We start from the raw sequence: 15935 nt of genomic DNA on the forward strand, positions 1-15935 counted from the left end.
GTTCTGTGTGGCTCCCCCCGGCGGTGGGAGGATCGAGTCCACCAGCAAGGCAAAACGTCACTAATGTCGGGGTCTGGGGCTGGTCCCGGGGAGTCCTGATCCAGTGGACAATTACAGGTGGGAGCAAAAATAACAAACAGTAGCAATAAAACTTAAGAGATACACCATGCACCTATCCAAGGCCAGGTACAGTGAGCCTGCATAGATGCACCTATCCAAGGCCAGGTACAGTGAGCCTGCATAGATACACCATGTACCTACCTAGGCAGGTATAATAAACCTGCAGGGACAGACTACCGAGTATGGGAAGAGGTCAGCGTTCTTAAAGGTGCAAGCCCAGCAGGAGTAATTAGTAAAGGCGATAAAAAATTAGGGAAAGCAAAACCTCGTCCCTTTAAAGTCAGTCGCATTTTATTCGTTGTAAAGGCAATAGTTTGTACTTCAACTAATTGTAACTTGTGAACGGGTTACATAGCAATATCTAAATAAATAACCATACATTCTGACGAAAGGTCATCGACCTGAAACGTTAACTCTTGTTTCCCTCTTCACAGATGCTGCCTGACCTGCTGAGTATCTCCAGCATTTTCTGTTTTTATTATAACTGTAGATAGTAACTAACTATAAATGAATGACTATATAAATAAATACCAATATATAATTAAATAACTGTTTATATATAACTATATAATCTATATATAAGTAATTATAGATAAAAAAGTGAACGCGCCTAGTGACGATGCTGGCATCAATAGCGGCTTATAACCATATAACCCTAACCACTAACTCCAAGCCTAACCCTTATATATGTGATTCTATATATGTAAGTAAATAAATGTATGTAAATCAATGTATATGAATGAATATTTATTTGTAGCAAGGCTACAGAAAATGTTATTCCTTACGTATTCAAAACTTTTTTTCTATTTTTCTTCTGCCCGTGTCCTGGGAGACTAACATTAATCTTTATCTATTGGCTGAGTTTTATTTTCAGCGGAGGGTTCGTTTAAGAGCGAGCAGAATCCTAAAACAGTAATGAGAAGTTTCTTTGTGACGTTTGCCGACCCAACAATGGGGGTGGGAGTTTCCTTCTCCCGCTATCAGTCACTGAATTCAAACCGTCCGATATTAACCTTGGGGTAGCCTGTGACTGAGATCCACCCTTCACTGCCAGTGAGAGAACTCGGAGATGTGCGCTTATTTAGTCATTATTACTGTATGTCTCCTGATTTCCCAAAGGAAGGTAAAAGGTTAGTTATTAACAAACAACTCAATCTGTAAATAGATGTTCAAATGATAGCACTCATTCGTAAAAATGTTTTTCCTCAGTGACCATCTACATTTGATATGATTAACCTGTTTTCCTTTCCATACTTTCCCTGCTCATTGTTTCACACATATTTTCTGAATGTGTTTTATGTTATGTCCGTTTCTCTCACACACTCAGGAGATCCCCCGTGTGCTGTTGGTTTGCTGTGTCAATTGAACAAGAATAGTGACCAAGATAATGATCAGAGGCCAGTGAAGACCTTGAGTGAACAGTTCCTACGTTTCACTAACTCATTGCTGAGGACTTCCCAGTTCGCGGATCCTATCCACCGAGTCTTGGGAAGAGAAGGAGAGACAGGTAAGGCACATCATCTCTGGCCTGGCTTACTTTTATATTGATATATAAACCTAGGTGAAGGGCCAAAGTTCATATTGCAGAATATCACCAGAGCTTATTAAAAAAATGTGGACATGGCCAGTGATATTGCTGGGTCAACAGCAGTTTTTAACCGTAACCTTAACACCTCACCCTAACCCCAAACGTTAACCCTAAACACTAATCCTAACCTGGTCCTGAGGCACTGGGATCAGTTCTGGGGCAGGAGGGACCTGTGCAAGATGGATGGTTGCACCTCAACAGAACTGGGACCTATGTCCTTGCAGGGAGGTTAACTAGTGCTGTGGGGGAGGGTTTAACCTAATTTGGCAGAGGGAGGGCCACAAGGATGAAGTATTAGGGAAGGGGAGGAGGGGTCAGGTGAAGGGAAATTTAGAAATCTAAAGAGAAAAGTCAAGGCAATAGAGCAGAGTAGCGATTTGGGTAAAAATAAGCAGAGTGTGACAGGAAGGGACAGAAAGTTTAACGGTAGCAGTGCAGCAGAGATTAAGGTCAAAACAGGGAATAATGGTAAAAAAATTAAATTAAAGGCTCTTTATCTGAATGCATGAAGCATTCGTAACAAGATAGACAAACTAGTGGCACAAATAGAGATAAATGGGTTTGATCTAATAGTCATTACAGAGAGGTGGTTGCAAGGTGGCCGAGGTTGGGAACTAAATGTTCCAGGGTACTTGACATTTTGAAAAGACAGGCAGAATGGAAAAGGAGGGGGAGTAGCCCTGATAATAAAGGATGACATAAGGACAATAGAGAGAAAGGATCTCGGCTCGGAAGATCAGAAAGTAGAATCAGCATGGGTGGAGATAAGGAATAACAAGGGGCAGAAAACACTGGTAGGAGTAGTATATAGGCCCCCTAACAGCAGCTACACCGTTGGACAGAATATTAATCAAGAAATAGTAGGAGCTTGCAACAAAGGTAATGCAATAATCATGGGGGACTTTAATCTTCATATAGATTGGCAAAGGTAGTCAGGAGGACAAGTTCATGGAATGCATTCGGGACAGTTTCCTAGGAACAGGCTATTTTAGATCTTCTTTGTGTAATGAGACAGGGTTAATTAGAAATCTCATAGTAAAGGATCCTCTGGGGCAGAGTGATCATAATATGATAGAATTTCACGTTCATTTTGAGAGTGACATGCCTAAGTCTGAAACTAGAATCTTAAACTTAAGTAAAGCCAATTACATAGGTATGAGGGGTGAGTTGGCTAAGGTAGATTGGAAAAATGGATTAAAAGGTATGGCGGTAGATAAGCAGTGGCTAGCATTTAAAGAAATATTTCATAATTCTCAACAAAAATACATTCCATTGAGAAACAAAAACTCTATGGGAAAAGTGATCTAACCGTGGCTAACTAAAGAAGTTAAGGATAGCATTAGATTGAAAGAAGAAACTTATAATGTTGCAAAGAATATTAGTAAGCCTAAGGATTGGGAGAGTTTCAGAAACCAGCAAAGGATGATCAAAAAATTGATGATAAGGGAAAAAATAGAATGAGAGAAAACTAACAAGAAATATAAAAGCAGATTGTAAGAGCTTCTACAACTATGTAAAAAAGAAGAGAGTAGCAAAAGTAAACGTTGGTCCCTTAGAGGCTGAGACAGGAGAAATTATTATGGGGAATAAGGAAATGGCAGAAACGTTAAACAAATATTTTGTATCTGTCTTCACAGTAGAAGACACACAAAGCATACCAAAAATGGTGGGGAACCAAGGGTCTAATGAGGGTAAGGAACTTAACGTAATTAATATAAGTAGAGAAACTAATGGGACTAAAAGCCGACAAATCCCTTGGACCTGATGACCTACATCCTAGGGTTCTAAAAGAGGTGGCTGAAGAGATAGTGGATGCATTGGTTTTGATCTTCCAAAATTCCCTAGATTCTAGAACGTTCCCAGCGGATTGGAAGGTCGCAAATGTAACACTGCTATTCAAGAAAGGAGGGAGAGAAAAAACAGGGAACTACAGGCCAGTTAGCCTGTCATCAGGAAAATGCTGGAATCTATTATTAAGGAAGTGGTATCGGGGCACTTAGAAAATCATAACATGATTAGGCAGAGTCAACATGGTTTTTTGAAAGGAAAATCGTGTTTGACAAATTTATTAGAGTTTTTTTGAGGACGTAGCTAGCAGGGTAGATAAAGGGGAACCAGTGGATGTAGTATATTTGGATTTCCAAAAGGCATTCGATAAGGTGCCACATAAAAGGTTATTACACAAGATTAGGGCTCGTGAGGTTGGGGGTAATATAGTAGCATGGAGAGAGGATTAGTTAATGGACAGAAAACAGAGAGTAGGGATAAATGGATCTTTTTCAGGTTGGCAGGCTGTAACTAGTGGGGTGCCGCAAGGATCAGTGTTGGGGCCTCAGCTATTTACAATCTATATTAATGACCGAGATGAAGGGACCGAGTGTAATGTATCCAAGTTCGCGGCTGATACAAAGCTAGGTGGGACAGTAAGCTGTGAGGAGAACACAAAGAGTCTGCAATGGGATATAGATAGACTAAGTGAGTGGGCAGTAAGGTGGCAGATGGAGTATAATGTTGGGAAATGTGAGGTTATTCACTTTGGTAGGAAGAATAGAAAAACAGAATATTATTTAAATGGTGAGAAACTTTCAAATGTTGGTGTTCAGAGAGATTTGGGGGTCCTCGTGCAAGAAACACAGAAAGCTAGCATACAAGTACAGCAAGCGATAAGGAAGGCAAATGGCATGTTGGCCTTTATTTCAAGGGGGTTGGAGTATAAGAGTAAGGAAGTCTTGCTACAGTTGTACAGGGCCTTGATGAGACCACACCTGGAGTACTGTGCACAGTTTTGGTCTCCTTATCTAAGGAAGGATATACTTGCCTTGGAGGCGGTGCAATGAAGGTTCACTAGATTGATTCCTGGGATGAGAGGGCTGTCCTATGATGAGAGATTGTGTAGAATGGGCCTATACTCTCTGGAGTTTAGAAGAATGAGAGGTGATCTCATTGAAACATACAAGATTATGAAGGGAATTGACAGGGTAGATACTGAGAGGTTGTTTCCCCTGGCTGGAGTGTCTAGAACTAGGTGGCACAGTCTCAGGATAAGGGGTAGGCCATTTAAGACTGAGATGAGGAGGAATTTCTTCACTAGAGGGTTGTGAATCTTTGGAATTTTCTGCCCCAGAGGACTGTGAATGCTGAGTCTTTGAGTATATTCAAGGCTGAGATAGATAGATTTTTGGACTCTAGGGTTATCAAGGGTTATGGAGATCGGGCGGGAAAGTCGAGTTGAGGTCAATGATCAGCCATGATCTTATTGAATGGCGGAGCAGGCTCAAGGGGCCGTTTGGCCTACTCCTGCTCTTATTTCTTATGTTCTTATACAAGGTGCACAGGGGACTGCAAGAGACAAACAGCATTAGAATAAAGAATAGTTCAGAAATAGGAGGGATCAGACAGCAGACTAAGAGGGGTTTGGAGTGCATGTGTGTAAATGCACGGAGTGTGGTAAATAAAGTTGGTGAACTGCAGGCACAAGTAGCCACATGGGATTATGATATAGTGGCAATAACAGAGATCTGGCTCAAACAAGGGGAGGGATGGGCACTTAATATTCCTGTCTATTCAGGAAAGATAGGGAAGGAAAAAAAGGAGGGGTTGGTGGCAGCATTGATCAAAGATACTATTTCAGCACTAGAAAGGGATGATGTACTTGAGGGTTCAAAGATGGAATCTATTTGGTCAGAATTAAGGAACAATAGAGGAGCTATTATGCTGTTGGCCACCAAATAGTGGGAAGGAGATAGAGGAGCAAATCTTCAGGCAAATTGCAGAAAGATGTAAGAACTTTGGAGTAGTGATAATGGGGGACTTCAATTATCCTAATATAGAATGGGATAGTAACAGTGTAAAGAGCAAAGAAGGGGATGAATTCCTGATGTGTGTACAAGAGAACTTTCTTGATCAGTATGTTTCCAGCCCAACGAGGAAGGAAGCAGTTCTGGATCTAGTTCTGGGGAATCAAGTGGAGCATGTTTCAGTGGGGAGCATTTGGGAAACACTGATCACAATCTATGTGTCCTGTAATTTTTTTTTGGCTCTGTGCAGCCCCTTTAAGGGGATGCGTGGGCCATTCAAAATACCATGCATGCGCAGTTTTTACATTGAAATGCCGGCAAGCCGGCTTCACGGGTTTCCTGGAGCAGTGCGCGGCCGTGTACCTTACAGGGAACACTGAGCACAATATCATTAGGTTTCGAATAGTTATGGAAAAGGACATGGAAAAATCAAATGTGAAAATACTCAACTGGAGGAGAGTTAATTTCAGTGATCTGGCCCAGGTGGATTGCAAACAAAGATTGGCAGGTAAAATAGTAAATGGGAGTCCTTCAAGGAGGAGATAGTTCATGTACAGACAAGACACATTCCCAAGAGGGAGAAAGGAAGGGCACCCAAAGGTAGAGCTCTCTGGATGACTAAAGATATAGGCCTAGAAATTGGGCTACTTAGCGTTTGCACCGCTATCCTGGCGAAAAATGGCAGCCGTCACCCTAGCGCCTTTCTCTGGCCCTGGAGATGTAAATGAAGAGAGCGTGACGTCAGTTGACGCCATGTCTACAAACTTCGATCTTCGCACTGAATTCAGCGCTGGGTCCTAAGCTGGCTCTGAAAAGCAAGCATTCAGCAGACTCGCAGAGACACTGTCAGGACTTCTTAAAGGAACACACACATTTGTCAGGTAAGTTTGCATTAAAGCTTTTGGACTGGATTTTTAAAAAATGTTATTGAAGTAGTGGCTTGGTGCAATACATGTTAAAAAAAATTTAAGTGTACAGGGATTGCTGCTGGATGTTAATTAAGGAAAGCCAGCACAGATTTGTTAAAGGCAAATCGTGTTTAACTAACTTGATTGAGTTTTTGATAAGGTAATAGAGAGGGTTGATATGGGCAATGCGGTTGGTGTGGTGTACATGGACTTCAAAAAGGCGTTTGAAAAAGTGCCACATAATAGGCTTGCCAGCAAAGTTGAAGCCCATGGAATAAACAGGACAGGGCTATGAAATTGGCTAAGTGACAGGAAACAGAGAGAAACATAGAAACATAGAAGATGGCCATTCGGCCCCTCGAGCTTCTTCTGCCATTTAACGAGATCATGGCTGATCATCCAAATTCAGTACCCTGTCCCTGCTTTCTCCCCATATCCCTTGATCCCTTTAGCCTTAAGAAATATATCTAACTCCTTCTTGGATATATTTAATGAATTGGCCTCAACGGCCTTCTGTGGTAGAGAATTCCACAGGTTCACCACTCTCTGGGTGAAGAAATTCCTCCTCATCTCAGTCATAAATGGCTTACCCCTTATCCTTAGACTGTGACCCCTGGTTCTGGACTCCCCCGCCATCGGGAACATCCTTCCTGCATCTAGTCTGTCTAGTCTTGTTAGAATTTTATAAGTTTCAATGAGATCCCCTCTCATTCTTCTAAACTCCAGCGAATATATGCCTAATCGACCCAATCTCTCTTCATACGTCATTCCTGCCATCCCAGGTATCAGTCTGGTGAATCTTCGCTGCACTCTCTCCATGGCAAGAACATCCTTCCTCAGATAAGGCGACCAAAACTGCACACAATACTCAAGGTGTGGTCTCACCAACCCTGTACAACTGCAGCAAGACATCCTTGCTCCTGTACTCGGATCCTCTCGCTATGAAGGCCAACATACCATTTGCCTTCTGAACCGCCTGCTGCACCTGCATGCTTACCTTCAGCGACTGGTGCACAAGGACACCCAGGTCTCGTTGCACTTCCCCTTTTCCCAATCTATTGCCATTCAGATAATAATCTGTCTTCCTGTTTTGCCACCAAAGTGGATAACCTTGCATTTATCCACATTATACTGCATCTGCCATATCACCCAACTCATACTGGAGTTTCTCTGCATCCTCCTCACAGCACACATGCCCACCCAGCTATGTGTCGTCTGCAAACTTGGAGATATTACATCTAGTTCCCTCGTCCAGATCATTAATATATATTGTGAATAGCTGGTGTGGTGAACGGATGTTTTTCAGACTGGAGAAAGATATACAGTGGTATTCCCCAGTGGTCGGTACTAGGAGCACTGCTTTTCTTGATGTATATTAATTACTTGGACTTGGGTGTACAAGGCACAATTTCAAAATTTGTAGATAACACAAAACTTGGAAGTATAGTGAACAGTGAGGAGGATAGTGATAGACTTCAAGAGGACATAGACAGGCTGGTGGAATGGGTGGACATGTGGCAGATGAAATTTAACACAGAAAAGTGCGAAGTGATACATTTTGGTAGGAAGAACGAGGAGAGGCAATATAAACTAAAGGGTACAATCCTAAAGGGAGTGCATGAACAGAGAGACCTGGGGGTATATGTGCACAAATCATTCAAGATGGCAGGGCAGGTTGAGAAAGCGGTTAAAAAAGCATATGGGATCCCGGGCTTCATAAATAGAGGCATAGAGTACAAAAGCAAGGAAATTGTGCTGAACCTTTATAAAACACTGGTTCGGCCTCAACTGGAGTATTGTATCCAATCCTGGGCACTGCACTTTAGGAAGGATGTGAAGGCCTAAGAGAGGGTGCAGAAAAGATTTACAAGAATGGTTCCAGGGATGAGGGACTTCAGTTATGTGGATGGACTGGAGAAGCTGGAGTTGTTCTCCTTAGAGCAGAGAAGGTTGAGAGGAGATTTGATAGAGGTGTTCAAAATCACGAGGGGTCTAGACAGAGCAGACAGAAAGAAACTGTTCCCATTGGCGGAAGGGTAGAGTACCAGAGGACACAAATTTAAGGTGATTGGCAGAAGAACCAAAGGCGACATGAGGAAAAACATTTTTACGCATGTGAGTGGTTATGATCTGGAATGCACTGCTTGAAAGGGTGGTGGAGGCAGATTCAGTCATGGCATTCAAAAGGGAATTGGATAAGTACCTGAAGAAAAAAGATTAGCTGGGCTATGGGGAAAGGGCAGGTAAGTGGGATTACGTGAAGTGCTCTTGCAGGGAGCTGGCACGGGCTCAAGGGGCTGAATGGCCTCCTGTGCTGTAACCATTCTATGATCCACTCACAGAGGGAAGAGGAGGAAGTAGAAGATGAAGACGCAGAAGAGGAAGATGCAGAAGGAAGGATGCAATCCAGACTGCCCCTTTCTTGTCGGGATATCTAAGATGGAATCATCCACCTGTGGTACCAGTGAACACACCACAATTCCCCTTTCAACATTTGTCCCACACGTTATCTTCCCTTTGTTACTGACCATCACAGTGTCCTCTTGGCTACAATGCTGAAATAAATGCCACCACAAAGCAAACTTTCCAATCCAACTTTATACATCTATCCATCCAATATGACATCAAGAAATCAACTCATCACCCTTATGCCTTCTCCTAGTGACTGTCTTGTGTGTGCCTTTGCCTATCCTACTGATGTCACACAGTGCTACCCCAGTGGCTGCAGCATAGTTGGTGGAAGGCTGTTGACTTTCAGTGGGGGACACTGCAAATGGCCTTGCTGGTCGACCTTGAGGAGCTGGTGGCTGGGAACATGAAATCGAGTGATGGTGTTTCTTCTTTACTCTCCTCTCCCTCTTCTTGGTCAACGACTGGCTGCATTTCCTGGGGTATGTGAAATGAGGAAGGTACAAGGGTGCAGTTGTGATGAGGGGAAGGTGGGAAAGCATGAGGAGCATGCGAGAAGGAGGATAACATATGAGGATACCAGCAGCTTGTATCCTTTCAGCCCCACTGCTGGCCAAGGGCTCAGCCACACCCCTGCCAAGAATGGCCAGCGCCATCTCCTCCAAGGGGGTGAGGTGAAGCTAGGAGTGGGAAATGTGCCACGTGTTTGGTACCGATTGTTGGTAGATGGCAGGGGGGGAGTGTTATGGCGGGGGGGTGTGGCGGGGGGCGCTGAAGGTGGTGGAGGTGGTCATGCATTGAACAGTGTGTGAGGCTAGTGGTGCAGTTGGTAATAGACGGCTCTTGAAGATGCATTCACTGACCTTGACCACTGGTCAAGATCTGAGGTCATGAAGCCTCTTTGGGCACTGGAGCCAAGTCGTGTGGATGATGCAGCTAGTGGTGACGGCCTCGGTGCTCTGGTTCCATATCCTTCCTTCTGGAGGGCTGCCTGGCCCCTGTGGGTAGAGGATCTCTCTTGTAGTGTTGAGCCCCTGCACAAAGCTGGCGTGCTGCGTGCAAGACCCTAGGTGCCCCTTCATGGCTTGTTGAGCTTTTTGTGTTAATGCTGAAGCACTTCTCCCATTTTGTTTTTAGGTGCGGAAGGGAACCTTCCGCACCTAAACAAGGTCCCCAACAAGCTGGCCACCAAACTCCAAACTCTTGGCCTGAACACTTCCCTCTGCAACTGGACCCTGGACTTCCTAACAAACAGACCCCAGTCTGTCAAATTAGGTAACCACACCTGCCCCCCCCCCCCGACCCTGAACACGGGGGCCCCACAAGGATGTGTGCTGAGCCCCCTCCTCTACTCCCTCTTCACCCACGACTGTGTGGCTGTTCATGGTTCCAACACCATCATCAAGTTTGCGGATGATACCACGGTAGTAGGCCAGATCACCAACAACGATGAGTCAGCCTACAGGGAGGAGGTCCAGCATCTCGTGAAGTGGTGCGCCGATAACAACCTGGCCCTTAACATCAAGAAAACCAAAGAAATCATTGTGGACTTCAGGAAGTCTAAAGGCAGAAGTCACACCCCCATCCACATCAATGGGGCTGTGGTGGAAAGGGTGGACAGCTTTAAGTTCCTCGGAGTCCACATCACGGAAGACCTCTCCTGGTCCCTCAATTCCTCCTCTCTGGTGAAGAAGGCCCAGCAGCGCCTATATTTCCTAAGGAGGCTGAAGGGATGTAACCTGTCACCCCTGATCCTCTCTAACTTTTACCGCTGCACAATAGAGAGCATCCTGACAAACTGTATCACAGTATGGTATGGCAGCTGTAGCTACTATGACCGGAAAGCCCTGCAGCGGGTAGTCAAAACTGCCCAACGCATTACCGGCACCCGGCTACCGACCATAGAGCACATATACCAGAAACGCTGTTTACGGAGGTCACGGTCCATCATCAAAGACCCTACCCACCCCAGCCACAGTCTGTTCGCCCTCCTGCCATCTGGGAGACGCTACAGATGCATTCGCACCCGTACGACCAGATTTAAGAATAGCTTCTTTCCCAGGGCTGTCATCCTACTGAACTCCACAAATAAACTCTAAAGCCTGCACATCTGCCAATGCACTTTATTATGGTTCTGTTTATGTTAATGTATTACAAGCCAAATGTATGTTGAATGTTTAAATGTCTTAATCTAAATGTACACTCTCGGGAGCCGCAAGCCTACATTTCGTTGTACTGCACTTGTGCACTAACAATGACAATAAAAGTTGATTTGATTTTGATTTGAATTCAGCTTGAAGAGCTGAAGACTCCCATTTGGGAATTCTTTTTAATGTTAATTTTTTTTTTCAGAAGGCACTTGAGCTGTAAGGGCTAAAAACTGCCTATTTTATGTGATTTTTAATTTCAGAAGGCAGTTCCCCTTTAAGAGACTGAACTGCTTTCTGAAATGACAGCTTCGCTTTAACAGAAAGTTGTTTTGTGCTGCAATGACACTATGGCCACGCTACATTGGGGCCTCCTGCCAGGACCAATGGCACCAAAATGGCATTGCACAGTGAGTTTAGTGCTGGGCATATGTTAATTAGTCCCCAGTGCCAATTTACCGTTCCTGCCAGCGCCAACATTTTCGGCGGCCAGTGGCACCGGCAGGTTTTTTAATGATATTGAATTTTTAGCCCATAGTGATTGAAATGAAACAGAAAAAGGAGGCTTATGATAAATGTCAGGTTCATAATTCAGTAGAGAACCAAGCTAAATACAAATAGTACAGTGGAGAACTGAAAAAGGAAATAAGAGGGACAAAGAGATTGTATGAGAATGGATGAGCGGGTAACATAAAAAGGAACCCAAAAGTCTGTTCTAAACATATAAATAATAAAAGGGTAGTCAAAGGAATGGTGGAGCCAATTAGGAACCAAAAATGAGATGATCTTGTGGAGGCATAGGACATGGCTGAGGAGGTACTACATGAGTACTTTACATCTGTCTTCAATAAAGAGGATACTGCCAATGTCACAGTAAAGTTGGAGGTAGTAGCGAAATTGGATAGGATAAAAATAGATAAAGAGGAGGTACGTTGAAGGTTGGTAGCGCTCAATATAGAAAAGTCACCCAGTCCGGATGGGATGTCCCCAAGGTTGCTGAGAGCAGTACAGGTGGAAATTGCAGAGGCTCTGGCCACAATCTTCCAATCCTCCTTAGATATGGGAGTGGTACCAGAGGACTGGAGGATTGCAAATGCTACACCCCTGTTCAAAAAAGGGGAGGGAGATAAACCTGGCAACTACAGGCCATTCAGCCTATTGTTGTTGGTGGGGAAACTTTTAGAGACAATAATCCGGGACAAAATTAATTGGTACTTGGAAAAATATGGGTTAATAAATGAAAACCAGCACAGATTTGTTAAAGGCAAATTGTGTTTGACTAAATTGATTGAGTTCTTTGATGAAGTAATGGAGAGGGTTGATGAGGGTACTACAGTTGATGCTATGTATATGGACTTTCAAAATATGTTTTACAAAGTACTACATAATAGACTTGCTAGCAAAATTGAAGCTCATGGGATTAAAGGGGCAGTGGCTGCATGGATACGTAATTGGCCAAGGGATAGAAAGCAGAGAGTAGTGGTGAACGGTGGTTTTCCAGACTGGAGGGAAGTGTACAGTGGTGTTCCCCAGGGGTAGATGTTGGAACCACTGCTCTTTTTCATGTATATTAATGACCTGAACTTGGGTATACAGGACATAATTTCGAAGTTTGCAGATGACACAAAACTCAGAAATGTCGTAATCAGTGCGAAGGATAGTAACAGATTCTAGGAGGACATACAGACTGGTGAAATGGACAGCCACATGGCAAATGAAATTTAACGCAGAGACATGTGAAGTGAGGAAGAATGAGGAGAGGCAAAATAAACTAAATGGTACAATTTTAATGTGGGTGCAAGAACAGAGAACTGGGGGTGTACATACACAAGTCTTTGAAGGTGGCAGGACAAATTGAGAAGGCTGTTAAGGCATACTGGATCCTTGGCTTTATAAATAGATGCATAGAGTACAAAAGCAAGCAAGTTATGCTAAACCTTTATAAAACACTGGTTAGGCCCTAGCTGGAGTACTCTGTCCAATTCTGGGCACCACACTTTAGGAAGGATGCAGAGGAGATTGACTAGAATGGTACAAGGTATTAAAGACTTCAGTTATGTTGAAAAACTAAAGAAATTGGGGTTGTTCTCCAGCAGAGAAGTTAAGGGGAGATTTAATAGATGTGTTCGAAATCATGAAGGATTTTGATAAGAGTAATTAAGGAGAAACTTCTTCTAGTGGCAGAAAGGTTGGTAATGAGAGGACACAGATTTAAGGTAATTGGTAAAAGAACCAGAGGCTAAACAAGGAAAAAAATCTTTATACAGAGAGTTGTTGTGATCTGGAATGCACTACCTGTAAGAATGGTGGAAACAGATTCAATAATAACTTTCAAAAAGGAATTGGATAAATACTTGAAGGGGTAAAATTTGCAGGGCTATGGGGAAAGAGCAGCGGAGTGGGACTAATTGGATCGCTCTTTCAAAGAGCCAGCACAGGCACAATGGGCCAAATAGCCTCCTTCTGTGTTGTATCATTATAGGATTCTAACACCCTAACCATAACCCAAACAGTGAACCTTAACCCTAACCATTAACCCTAATACCATAACCCTTACCCTAACCCCATGTCCTAATCCTGAACCTAAACCACATGTTGTCACGAACGTGATGCAGGGCCAACTGCTGTGTCAGTAGTCACTTCGGAAAGAGAACAAGAGAAAATGAGGTGGATCTGAAAGCAGTGATTGGATGACACCAAGCTTGAACTTTAAAAGCCTGTAGATTGTAGAAGGAAGGGAGACTGAGGGAGGGGAGGAGCTCAAAAAGAATAGCTGTTAAGAAAAAGGTCAGTACGCTCCTCCCAATAAGTGACATCCACTGTGAGCTCCATGTAGAAATGTGTTGCTCCATTGGGCTTTGGTGTGGAGAGTGTTGCGTGGAGCAGTCCCGTCAAATAGGCTTTTAAGCAGATTCACGGACTCCCAGGCTACCTGTAAATTTTGCGGCCTGGATGAGTCCGTGTTTCATGTGTATGTTGAGTGTGAGAGGTTGCAGCCCCTCTTCCCTATTTGAAGGGGCTGCTCCTCAATTTCTGGCTGGACTTCAGTCCCACGCTTCTGATCGTTGGCCACTCACTGTGGAGGGGTGTGGGCAAGTTTGAGGACCTCCTTATGGGACTGCTCCTGAGCCTGGCCAAGGTAGCCATTAACAGGTCCAAGGAGCATGCGGTCGAGAGGGTCATTCGGCAAGACTGTCTGCCTCTCTTCCATGGCTATGTTTGCACCCGCGTGTCCCTGGTGAGGGAGCACGTGAAGTCCACCGATATGTTTGATGCCTTCTGTGACCAGTGGGCACCGGAGGGACTGGAGTGCATAGTCGACACCGGGAACAACATGTTGATTTGATTTGATAAGTTTACTTGTTTTATTTAAAATTTGGTGTTTATTGTTTGTGCCCCTTTAAAAAGGTTTTTGTTGGATTAATTTGATTTTGATTGGTGACACTGGAGATGTCATCCTAATTAGCCAATGAAAAGAGTAGAAATGTGTTGATGCTAGTTAAATTGTTCTCTTATCGAGTTAACTAGCTTCATGTCCAGACTGACCAGGCCAGTTTTGATGAAGGAACCCCACACAAAACATTAACCTGTCTAATGTAGGACAGCAGTCAGACCTCTAAGAGTGTCAGCCTCAGCTCAGTAATTGCTCTGTCGCTTCAGTCAGAGTGTCGTGAGTTCAAGTCCCACTCCAGAGACTTGAGCCCATAATTTAGGCTGACTCTCCCAGTGCAGTACTGAGGGAGTGGAAAACTGCTAATGTAACACCCTTATTTAAAAAGGGCAGTAGACAGAAGGCTGGAAACTATAGACCGGTTAGCCTAACATCTGTGGTAGGTAAAATTTTGGAGTCCATTATTAAGGAGACAGTAACAGGACATTTGGATAATCATAATTTAATAGGACAAAGTCAGCATGGTTTTATGAAGGGGAAGTCATGTTTGACAAATTTGCTGGAGTTCTTTGAGGAAGTAACATATAGGGTGGATAAAGGGGAACCAGTGGACGTAGTGTATTTAGACTTCCAAAAGGCATTTGACAAGGTGCCACACAAAAGATTATTGCTTAAGATAAAAAATCACGGGATTGGGGGTAATATTCTGGCATGGATAGAGGATTGGCTATCTAACAGAAGGCAGAGAGTTGGGATAAATGGTTCATTCTCAGACTGGCAATCAGTAACTAGTGGTGTTCCGCAGGGGTCAGTGCTGGGTCCCCAACTCTTTATAATCTATATTAACAATTTGGAGGAGGGGACCGAGTGTAACATATCAAAGTTTGCAGATGATACTAAGATGGGAGGGAAAGTAGTGAGTGAGGAGGACATAAAAACCCTGCAAGGGGACATAGACAGGCTAAGTAAGTGGGCAGAGATTTGGCAGATGGAATACAATACTGGAAAGTGTGAGGTTATGCACTTTGGCAGGAAAAATCGTAGAGCAAGTTATTATCTTAATGGCAAGAAACTGGAAAGTACTGAAGTACAAAGGGATCTGGGGGTCCTGGTGCATGAAACTCAAAAGGTTAGTATGCAGGTGCAGCAAGTGATTAAGAAGGCCAACGGAATGTTGGCTTTCATTACTAGGTGTTCGATCCGTGTGTTAATAGACACGGAATGCAGGAGTTGATTTAACAAGTGTTTACTGAACAAAGTCTGGAGGTGAACTGAAATAAAGAGTAGATTGCCTTTCAAAAACTAGGCTTTATTAACCTTAAAAAACCAGCAAGTACATGTTGAGCACCCAGTCTCAACCAAACTGTAGAAAACTGAATTTAAGATGGCCACCACAGGTCACATGGAATCAACTAACCAATAAGTTTACAGCATATATTTCAAGGCAGGAAAACAGGCAACCAATTACAATGCTTCTTATAAAACAAGAATAATCACCACATTCACCCCTCCTTTTAAAATATACTTCAACCTAGGTAGCCTTTACAGTTTACAATTAGTTATTTATGACTAGAG

At 43.5% G+C, this 15935-nt stretch overlaps 1 pseudogene across 1 annotated transcript in view; it reads left to right on the forward strand.

Annotated features, from left to right (window-relative positions):
- Nucleotides 1-14: 14 nt before the first annotated feature.
- The window catches only part of LOC147100670 (zona pellucida-binding protein 2-like), a 38837-nt pseudogene continuing 22916 nt past the window's right edge, over nucleotides 15-15935 (forward strand). Inside the window, exons 1-2 of the transcript XR_015073534.1 lie at nucleotides 15-117; nucleotides 1448-1627. The product of XR_015073534.1 is annotated as a zona pellucida-binding protein 2-like (transcript). The remainder of the gene's footprint in view (nucleotides 118-1447; nucleotides 1628-15935) is intronic.

The sequence above is a fragment of the Somniosus microcephalus genome, chromosome 25 (genome assembly GCF_052327205.1).
Source record: "Somniosus microcephalus isolate GS21.2 chromosome 25, FLI_Smic_1.0, whole genome shotgun sequence".
NCBI lineage: Eukaryota > Metazoa > Chordata > Chondrichthyes > Squaliformes > Somniosidae > Somniosus > Somniosus microcephalus.